Source organism: Mytilus galloprovincialis, chromosome 4 (genome assembly GCF_965363235.1).
Source record: "Mytilus galloprovincialis chromosome 4, xbMytGall1.hap1.1, whole genome shotgun sequence".
Taxonomy (NCBI): domain Eukaryota; kingdom Metazoa; phylum Mollusca; class Bivalvia; order Mytilida; family Mytilidae; genus Mytilus; species Mytilus galloprovincialis.
In genome coordinates this window covers 72,100,289-72,111,782 of record NC_134841.1, presented here as the reverse complement: position 1 = coordinate 72,111,782, position 11,494 = coordinate 72,100,289, and the positions used below count along the sequence as shown (strand labels likewise).

The 11,494-nt window shown below is 31.3% G+C and overlaps 1 long non-coding RNA gene across 1 annotated transcript; it reads right to left on the bottom strand.

Annotated features, from left to right (window-relative positions):
* Window positions 1–1,699: 1,699 nt before the first annotated feature.
* On the bottom strand, window positions 1,700–5,650 carry LOC143072876 (uncharacterized). Its single transcript, XR_012977340.1, has 3 exons — window positions 5,479–5,650; window positions 3,069–3,118; window positions 1,700–1,843 (listed from the first exon to the last, which is right to left on the bottom strand). It is a non-coding gene; the product is annotated as an uncharacterized LOC143072876 (long non-coding RNA).
* Between the last annotated feature and the right edge of the window lie 5,844 nt (window positions 5,651–11,494).

Genomic DNA, 11,494 nt, shown 5'->3' with positions numbered 1-11,494 from the left:
AAAATATTCAGAACCACGGCTGATACAAACTGGTTCCTAGAATTCGAAACAATACCAACTGCCTATATCTCATAACCATAAACAAAACATATACAGACTATATGGGATTCACAGACAATAAAAAGACTAGATGTATCTTACAACCATAGAAATGCAAAGACTGTTTTAAAAACCATGTGCAGACTATTTACATTCAGATAACTTTAAAGAACCACAGACAATACATTCAGACTGTGAAGGAGAACCACAGACAAAACACACTAACGTACCTTACAATTAGACAATACTTAAGAACACATGCAATACATATAAGTTTGAGCGGATTAACGACCAACTATAATGTAAGTTTTTTTTACACATTGTTGTCAATATAATCGAATTTTATACATGTGAGAGGTTAAGCTAGCTATAAAACCAGTTTCGTTTAAAGCAACCAGTTTCAAAATCAGAAAATGTCTGTACCATTTCAGTAAAAAGACAGGTATTATACCAAATATGTCCGTTTTTTAAGCATTGTTATAAATAAATGGAATTTGATGTGACAGTCATTCAAGCAAGAGGTTTAGCGCTATAAAACCAGGTTAAATCCACCATTTTCTGCATTTGAGAATGCAGGTACAAAATCAGGAATATACAAATACAAATATAACAGTTGTTGTTTATTCATTTGATGCATTTCATCATTTGATGTATTTCATCATTTGATTTTGCCATTTGATTGCTTTCCTTTTTGAATTTTTACTCGGAGTTCAGTATTCATTTATTTCACCTTTTATGCATTCTGTTTGATGTGTTTTTGCCTTTGATCAGGAACGTTCCATTTCTGCTTTTCCTAGGAGCTCTGTATTTTTTTATTTTACTTCATACAAATCAAGCATATTCTTTTTGCTCTGCATGTTCTTAATTTGTGTCACGGAAGGAGACCCATATCATGCGTTATTCTAATACATGAAGAAAATCTTGAAGTAATCTTTCAATTAAACATTGTTTTACACATGCTTAAAACTTAAAAACTTGAAATATGGTATGTTTATCAAGAAGATAACTATCCAATGGAGACTTTCAACAATGGCAAAACACATACAATATTGTATAATGTAGTTCAAAGGAGAAAACCAACCATGTCAGTGAGTAGGTTAAAATCAATCCAGTTTAGTCTGATGTAAAATCATTCTGTAATTGCCAAAAGTGCATTTGATATAAAACATGTATAAGGCAATTTCCTATAAAAATTTAATTTCCAAGGGACATTACTAATAGTGAAAAAGTGGATTTGAAATGAATTTCAATCTAACCCTAATACTTGCTAAGATAAACCTTCAATATAAATTTCGTAGCAATCCTATGAATGATGTAGATTTGAAAAGGCTTTCCATGCAATATTTCGTATAATTTATATTTCCAAGGGGAATAGCTCCTTCAATAATAATTATTTGGAACTGAATATGACTCCCCTATAAAAAGAATTATAAACACTAACTTTCATAGGAGCTACATTCAGTTAAAGGGTAATCAAGTATAAAGGTATATTAAAACTGCTTCTGCATCTTCTAGTTGTTACAGATACACATGTTAGAAAATGGTTAAAAAAGATATGCATTTGTCACTTTACTAGGAGAATCCAATGTTGTCAAAGAACACCAAGCATGAGAGGGAGAATTGACATAAAGTATTTTTTAAAGAACATAATATAACATGATTTATTGTACATAACTCTTTAATACTAATTGAATATAACTATAACACAAATCGAAGTGCAGTACAAATAATCTCCTCTGTTCTGTAGACATTCTTGCCTCTCATTCTTTCTTAATTGTGTGGCAGGCACTAAATCTTGTTTAACCTAAAACATAACAATATGGTTCAGTTGAATAAATAATTATTCCAAAACAATACAAAATTTAAAAGTCCCAAACAGTTGTCATTTGTTTTCCATCTAAGGACAAATAGGAGTGTTTCATCATTGCAATGGCAGAATTCCAAGACAGTATCAAAATGTAAAACTTATAGAAATACAATTCATTTGTGCGACCAATCATTTAAAGTTCAAATCATTTTTTTCTTGGGTAATTACTTTTCTTTGCTTTACAACTGCGATGATTAAAATATAAAGTGTGGTGATAGACAAACATAGAATGGTGAGAGACAAACATAGTGTGGTGATAGACAAACGTAATGTGGTGATAGACAAAGATAGTGTGGTGATAGAGAAACATAGTGTGGTGATAGACAAACATAGTGTGGTGATAGACAAAGATAGTGTGGTGATAGACAAAGGTAGTGTGGTGATAGACAATAGTTTGGTGATAGACAAACATAGTGTGGTGATAGACAAACATAGTGTGGTGATAGACAAACATAGTGTGGTGATAGACAATAGTGTGGTGATAAACAATAGTGTGGTGATAGACAAACATAATATGGTGATAGATATACACAGTGTGTTGATTTATTATGTGTGGCGGTCGATATATTATATGTGGCCATAATTATATTATGTGTGGCAGTAGATACATAATATGTGGTGGTATATACATTATGTGTGTGCCAGCAGATGTATACTGTAGACAATGCTTCAAGTGCAATAACACTGAAACAATATATTTATAAGGTTTACTCATTTTGAATGTTACAATCATTGACCCCCAGTGAGTATATCATATTTGCTGCTTTTACTGAAAAGATGCCTGACATGATATTTACATAAAATATTGCATGACATTTTGGAGCGGTTATACCTTAAAAAACATTTCTTTTAAATTATTTCATTTCAACCAGGATTGTTTAAGTGCTTATTAACTCTTTACATACATATGTATAATACTTTGCTAATTAACTCTTTACATACATATGTATAATACTTTGCTAATTAACTCTTTACATACATATGTATAATACTTTGCTAATTAACTCTTTACATACATATGTATAATACTTTGCTAATTAACTCTTTACATACATATGTATAATACTTTGCTAATTAACTCTTTACATACGTATGTATAATACTTTGCTAATTAACTCTTTACATACATATGTATATTACTTTAAATTTCAATGAAGATTACCTTTTCCTTTTCTTCTATTTTCTATCTATCAAAAATCTTGTTTCACTTTTCTGAAGAAAAAAAATAATAACAATGATAGGTGTCACATTGAGTCATTTTAAGTTTAAAATCTAAATTAACATAAACAGATTTCTGTACAGAAACATGGATTATTATCATACTCATATCCACTTTCAAGTTGGAAGTTGAGAGATATACCCAGTGGTGTGAAAGACATAATGTATATATTGAGGTGAAAATATTAACAGTGAGCTGATAGATATTTTGAGTGAGGTGATACATATAAAATGAGCAATTGATTTACAAAGTGAGGTAATTGGTATTTTCAGTAAGGTGATATGATATATTGTGTGGATATATACATAGAGAATTTTGGGTAAATATAGAGAAAATGGGGATATATATAGAGAGTATGTGGTGATTGATATATGTAGTGAGGTGATAGATAAATAAAGTAAGGTGATAGGTGTTTATGTTGTGAAGAAAAACATAGAGACTTCTGGGTTAGATATAGAGAGTGTGTGGTCATTGATAATTTTTGCGAGGTGAAAGTATATAAAGTACGGTGAAAGGTGTTTATAAAGTGGTCATAAAGATATGGACTGTGGGGATAGATATGGAGATTATGGGCATATTATACGTATATAGAGAGTTTGATGTGATTGATATATTTAGTGAGGTGATTGATAAAAACAGGAAACTGATAGGTGTTTATGATGTGGCCATAAACATAGAGACTAGTGGGATAGATATTGAGAGTATGGGGATGGATATAGAGAGTGTGTGGTGATTGATATATAAAGTGAGGTGATGGATAAATAAAGTAAGTTGATATGTGTTTATAATGTGGTCATAAACACAGAGACTGTAGGGATAGATATCGAAAGTATGGGGATAGATATAGAGAGTATGTGGTGATTGTTATATAAAGTGAGGTGATGGATAAATAAAGTAAGGTGATAGGTGTTTATAATGTGGTCATAAACATAGAGACTGTGGGGATAGATATCGAAAGTATGGGGATAGATATAGAGAGTATGTGGTGATTGATATATAAAGCGAGGTGATGGATAAATAAAGTAAGGTGATTGGTGTTTATAATGTGGTCATAAACATAGAGACTGTGGGGATACATAACAAGAGTATGGGGATATATATAGAAAGTGTGTGGTGATTGATATATAAAGTGAGGTGATGGATAAATAAAGTAAGGTGATAGGTGTATATAATTCGGTCATAAACATAGAAACTGTGGGGATAGATATCGAAAGTATGGGAATATATATAGAGAGTGTGTTGATTGATATATATAAAGTGAAGTGATTGATAAATAAAGTGAGGTGATGGGTGTTTATTGTGTGGAGATATATACAGAGAGACTTTTGAGGTAGATATTGGGAGTTGGGAATAACAAACAAATGGAAGTTTTTAGCGACCTTGACTGGCTATACAGCCCTTGCACGGTTGGTGGGGATATATATATAGAGTGTGGTGATTGATACATAAAGTGAGGTGATTGATAAATAAAGTAAGGTAATCTAAGGTGTTTATTATGTGGAGATATACAGAGAGACTTTTGGGGTAGATATAGAGAGTATGGGGATATATATAGAGAGTATGGGGATATATATAGAGAGTATGGGGATATATATAGAGAGTGTGGTGATTGATATATAAAGTGAGGTGATTGATAAATAAAGTAAAAGGGAAGCTTTTGTATTATCCTGAGATATACATAGAGATTATTATGATATATACATAATGACTGTTGGCATCAGAATGGAGAGTGTAGTGATAGATAATCATAGTATGGGAATAGCTATTGAGACTGTAGTGATAGATAATCATAGTATGGGGATAGCTATTGAGACTGTAGTGATAGATGGTCATAGTATGGGGATAGCTATTGAGACTGTAGTGATAGATAATCATAGAATGGGGATAGCTATTGAGACTGTAGTGATATATAATCATAGTATGGGGATAGCTATTGAGACTGTAGTGATAGATAATCATGGTATGGAGATAGCTATTGAGACTGTAGTGATATATAATCATAGTATGGGGATAGCTATTGAGACTGTAGTGATAGATAATCATAGTATGGGAATAGCTATTGAGACTGTAGTGATAGATAATCATGGTATGGAAATAGCTATTGAGACTGTAGTGATATATAATCATAGTATGGGGATAGCTATTGAGACTGTAGTGATATATAATCATAGTATGGGGGTAGCTATTGAGACTGTTGGGATAAATGATCATAGTATGGGGGTAGCTATTGAGACTGTTGGGATATATATGGAAAGTGTGGTGATGAATGCAGCGACTGTAGCAATGGAGGAATATATTAAACACCACACTGTATATATCTTTTTTTGAGTATCATTTTATAAAAATACTTTACCATCACTATTGCTGAGTGCTGCTTGTTTGTAAATCATTTAACTATTCTTGTTATTTCATTTAAAATTAGATGTACCCATGTCCTTTCTTCCATTTTCACCAATGACCTCTAAATCCTTGCAAAATGTTGTTTGGTATTTCTGTAAGAAGAACACAAATATAAATAATCAATTTGATAATTGCTACATGATTAGTTTACAAGCTTATACAAACATATCTCAGTGGACATTGCATATCTGCATATCTCCTTCCATTGTAAATTATACAATGACAGTGAATGACCAGTACATTTCTCTGACTTATAGAAGATACAACAAGTTATAGTATACAGTCTGGTGAAAAATAGATAAATAATGATGATAGATATAATCATTGTGTTACTATAAATATGATATGATGGTGATAAAAAGATATAGATAGGTGATAAGTGTGGACTTAGTTATAGTGGGATTATGTGTATATACAGTGAGGTAAAGGGTCCACAGAATAGTATAAAGATATATACAGTGTGATGATATATAAACAAAAGGATGATATATATATATATATATATATATATGCTGTGTGGTGACATATATAGCAATGATGTTGTGATTGATTTAAGCAGTGCATTTAGTTAAAAGATACATATGTGGAGGGGATACATATATAAAATATGGTGAAAAATTATCAACAGTGAGGTCAAGAAAATATTTTCAAGGATGTCATCTATAATACTAAAATTACGAGGTCCAATTTGTCAGCTGTCATCACGTAAAAACGATGAATCAAAGAATTCAACTTTATATATAAATAATATAGTACAAAGGTGTAGATTAAAAATTACACCACTCCAGGCCCTTTTGTTTTCCACGTAATTAATATTGCTAATAATTAAGAAGTTCCGGGTCGAGTCCGATACCGATACCAATAGTATATTCATCTGTTTAATTTTCTGCATTTGACAGGCGCACCACCAAACGGTGTATTCAGGATATGCTGTATACACGGGTCATAATCACAGGGTTGACAATACTAAATTGTCAAATTGTTACCTATTGTAGTATTTTAATCAGTAAGACTTTATAAGATAACAATACGAATACTAAAAATAAGGCGTATAGGTACAGTTTTCAATTTGTTAGCGGGCATGACGTAAAACAGCGAATCAAATAATTCAACTTTATTTATAACTAATATAGGACAATGCTGTTGATAAAACAAATACTCCATCCCAGGACTTTTCATTTTCCAAATAATTAATATTACCAATAATTGATTAGTTCCAGTTAGACGGGTTCAAACAGAAAGATTTGAAAGCAGAGAAAACTGTGATAGCTATATCTTATAATCGGCATGACTTTATCAGATGACAATACTAATACAAAAATAAGTCTTGCGCATAGTTATATACTTTAATTCAGTCACGGACCCATGATATCACGGGTGTGTTCTAGTATATATATATAAAATGAGGAAATAGATATATAAATTAAGGTGAAAGATATATAAAGTGAGATGATAAAGTGAGATGATAGATATACAAATTGTGGTGACAGATACACAGTGTGGTGCTATATGTATAAAGTGAGGTGATAGAGATATAAAATGTAGTGGTAGATGTACAGTGTGGTGATAGATATATTAAATAAGGTGATATAAAATGAGGTGGTATATTAATAAAATGAGGTCTTACTTATATAGACTGAGATGATAGATATACAAAGTATGGTGACATATATACAGGGTGGTGATAGATATACAAAGTGTTGTGACATATGATCAGTTAGGTGATAGATGTATAAGGTGTTATGATAGATATATAAAGTGTGATGATAGATATATAAAGTGTGATGATAGATATATAAAGTGTGGTGATAGATACATAAAGTGTTGTGACATATGATGAGTTAGGTGATAGATGTATATAGTGTGGTGTGGTAATAGATATATACAGTGTGTTGATAGATATATAAAGTAAGGTGATTAATGATAGAGTGATACTAGATTATGCCACTGTCCCAGATTAGGGGAGGGTTGGGATCCCGCTCACATGTTTAACACCGCCACATTATATATGTATGTGCCTGTCCCAAGTCAGGAGCCTGTAATTCAGTGGTTGTTGTTTGTTTATGTGTTACATATTTGTTTTTCTTTTATTTTTTTCTAACATGAATAAGACCATTAGTTTTCTCGTTTAAATTGTCTTATCGGGGACTTTTATAGCTGACTATGGGGTATCGGGTTTGCTCATTGTTGAAGGACGTATGGTGACCTATAGTTGTTAATGTTTGTGTCATTTTGGTCTTTTTGTTGGTAGTTGTCAGTTGTCTCATTGGCAATCATACCACATCTTCTTTTTTAAATATAGAGTGTGATGATTGATGATACAGAGTGGTGATAGATATATACAGAGAGGTGAAAACTGATACAGAGTGATAATAGATATATACAATGTTGTGATTGATGATACAGAGTGGTGAAGGATGATACACAGTGGTGATACATATAAACAATATGGTGACTGATGATACAGAGTGGTGATAGATACATACAGAGAGGTGATAGCTATATACAGTGTGGTAATTGGTGATACAGAGTGGGGATAGATGTCTAGTGTGGTGATACATATAAACAATATGGTGACTGATGATAGAGAGTGGTGAAAGATATATACACTATGACGATTGATGATACAGAGTGGTGATAGATACATACAGAGAGTTGATAGCTATATACAGTATGGTAATTGGTGATAACGAGTTGGGATAGATGTCTAGTGTGGTGATACTGATAGAGATAAACAATATGGTGACTGATGATACAGAGTGGTGAAAGATATATACACTATGACAATTGATGATACAGAGTGGTGATAGATATATACAGTAAGGTGATTAATTATACAGAGTGGTGATAGATATGTAGAGTGTGGTCATAGATATCTATTCCTCAATTTGGTGTCCTACAGATACAGTCCTGCATATATCGCTAGGCTGTATTTATATACTATACAGATATCAGTCATGTGGTGTGTTTTAATATGTTCTGTTTGTTTTTCAAATATCTCTATATAGCAATAAGAATCCCACCCATTTTCTGAAAAGATACACACACAAACACCAGTCTTTTCTACGATGACAATAATAGTTTTCAAAATTGAAATGTGTATGATTGTGCAACATAATCAACCATACTGAAAAACAAATAGTTACAATGATAGGTGCCGAACTGAATCACTTTTAGTTTTCAGCAAACATACACAGATTGCTGTAAATATACATTAATCATTAGTATGCTTATATACATTTTCCAATTGGTATAAACATGGTTTTAACAGATACACATAGAGTTGTGATAGCCTTATACAGTAAGAGGATAAACCAAACATATTAAGTATGGGGATAGACAAAAATAAATTGAATTGAGGTGATATGTATATAGAAGTTGGTGATAGATAAATGAAGTTAAAATATCATGTTAGGTGATAAATATATAGACTGTGGTGATGGCTATATCATATGAGGTGATGGATATAAAAATTGAGGTGATAAATAAAAAAAGTGTGGTGATAGATAAAGAAAGTGAGGTAATATATAAAGAATGTGAGGTGATAAATAAAGAAAGTAGGGTTATAGATATGTAAAGTGTAGTAACAGATGTATAAAGAGAGGTGATTGATATATTATATGTGGTGATAGATAATAGAAAGTGTGGTGATAGATACATAAATTGAGGTCATAAGATATATGAAGTGTAGTTACAAATGTATAAAAAGATGTATATTGGGTATGGTTATAGATATATGAGGTGATGTAAATTAATGTGTAGTGACAAATTATAAAAAAAGGTGACAGATTTATAAAGTGTGGTGACAGATATATATAAAGTTAGGTGAAAGTTAGTTGATTGATATATGAAGGGTGGTGATATATATAATATATTGTGTAATCATACGTTTTTTGATTGAGTAAAGTCTGCCAATTGATATTTTATCGTATGTTTTTCTATGTTGTGATGTTATGCTATTGTTTCAGAAAAAGGGAGAAGGTTTGGATCCATTAAAACGTTTAATCCCGCTGCAAATGTTTGCACCTGTCCTAAGTCAGGAATCTGATGTACAGTAGTTGTCGTTTGTTTATGTAATATATACGTGTTTCTCGTTTTGTTTATATAGATTAGACCGTTGGTGTTCCGGTTTGAATGGTTTTACACTAGTAATTTTGGGGCCCTTTATAGCTTGTTGTTCGGTGTGAGCCAAGGCTCCGTGTTGAAGGCCGTACTTTAACCTATAATGGTTTACTTTTTAAATTGTTATTTGGATGGAGAGTTGTCTCATTGGCACTCACACCACATCTTCCTATATCTATATATATATAAAGTGTGGGGACAGATTTATAAAGTGTGGTGACAGATATATTGAATGAGGTGATAGATGTATTTAGTTTGATGATAGATATATAAAGTATAGTGATAGATATATAAAATGAGTTGATAGATATATATATAGTGACCTGATGGATATATTAAGTGTGGTGATGGATATGTTAAGAGTAGTGACAGATATATAAAGTGTGGTGACAGATATAAAATGTGTAGTGACAGATGAATGGTGTAGTGATAAATGAAGAATGGGGTGATAGATGTATAAAGTTTAGTGAGAGATAAATATAAAGTGAGGTGATTGATATATAAAGTGAGGTGATAGATATATAAAGTGTGGTGAACGATTTATAAAGTGTGGTGACATATATATAAAGTGAGGTGATAGATATATAAGGTGTGGTGATGTATATATAATGTTTGGTGACAGATATAAAAAGTGTGCTGAAATATTTATTAAGTGTGAAGACAGATATATCAAGTGTGGTCACATATATATAAAGTATGGTGACATATATATAAGGTGTGGTGATAGATAAATAAAGTGGGGTGACAGATAAATTAATTTGGGTGAAAGATACATAAAGTATGGTGACAGATATATAAGGTGTGGTGACAGATATATAAAGTGTGGTGACAGATAAATAAAGTGTGGTGTCAGATATATAAAGTCTGGTGACAGATATATAAGGTGTAGTGATAGATATATAAAGTGAGGTGATAGATATATATATATATATATATATATATATATATATATATATATATATAGTAACGTGATAGATATATAGAGTGATTGATATATAAGGTGTGGTGACAGATATATAAAGTGTGGTGATAGATATTTAAAGTCCGGTGACAGATATATAAGGTGTGGTAAAAGATATTTAAAATGTAGGGATAGATATATATAGTAACGTGATGGATATATAAAGTCTGGTGATGGATATATAAAGTCTGGTGATGAATATGTTAAGGGTGGTGACAGATATATAAAGTATGTGACAAATATATTAAGTATGGTGACAGATATAAAAAGTATGGTGACAGATATATATAGTGAGGTGATTGATATATAAAGTGTGATGATGGATATATATAGTGAGGTTATTGATATATAAAGTGTGAAGATGGATATGTTTAGTGTATTGACAGAAATATGAAGTGTGGTGACAGATATATTAAGTATGGTGACAGATATATATAGTGAGGTGATGGATATATAAAGTGTAATGACAGATATATAAAGTATAGTGACAGATATATTTAATCTGGTGACAGATATATAAAGTATGGTGACAGATATATAGTGAAGTGGTAGATATATAAATTGTGGGGATAGATATAAAGTCTGGTGACAGAAATATAAAGAGAAGTGATAGATATATATATATTGCGGTGATGGATATATAAAGTGTGGTGATGGATATGTTAAGTGTAATGACAGATATATAAAGTATGGAGACAGATATATAAAGTATGGTGACAGATATATATAGTGAGGTGACATATATATAAAGTATGGTGACAGATATATATAGTGAGGTGATTGATATATAAAGTGATCAGGTGATAGATATATATAGTGAGTGAGTGAGGTGATTGATATATATAAAGTGTGATAATGGATATGTTAAGTGTTTTGACAGAAATAT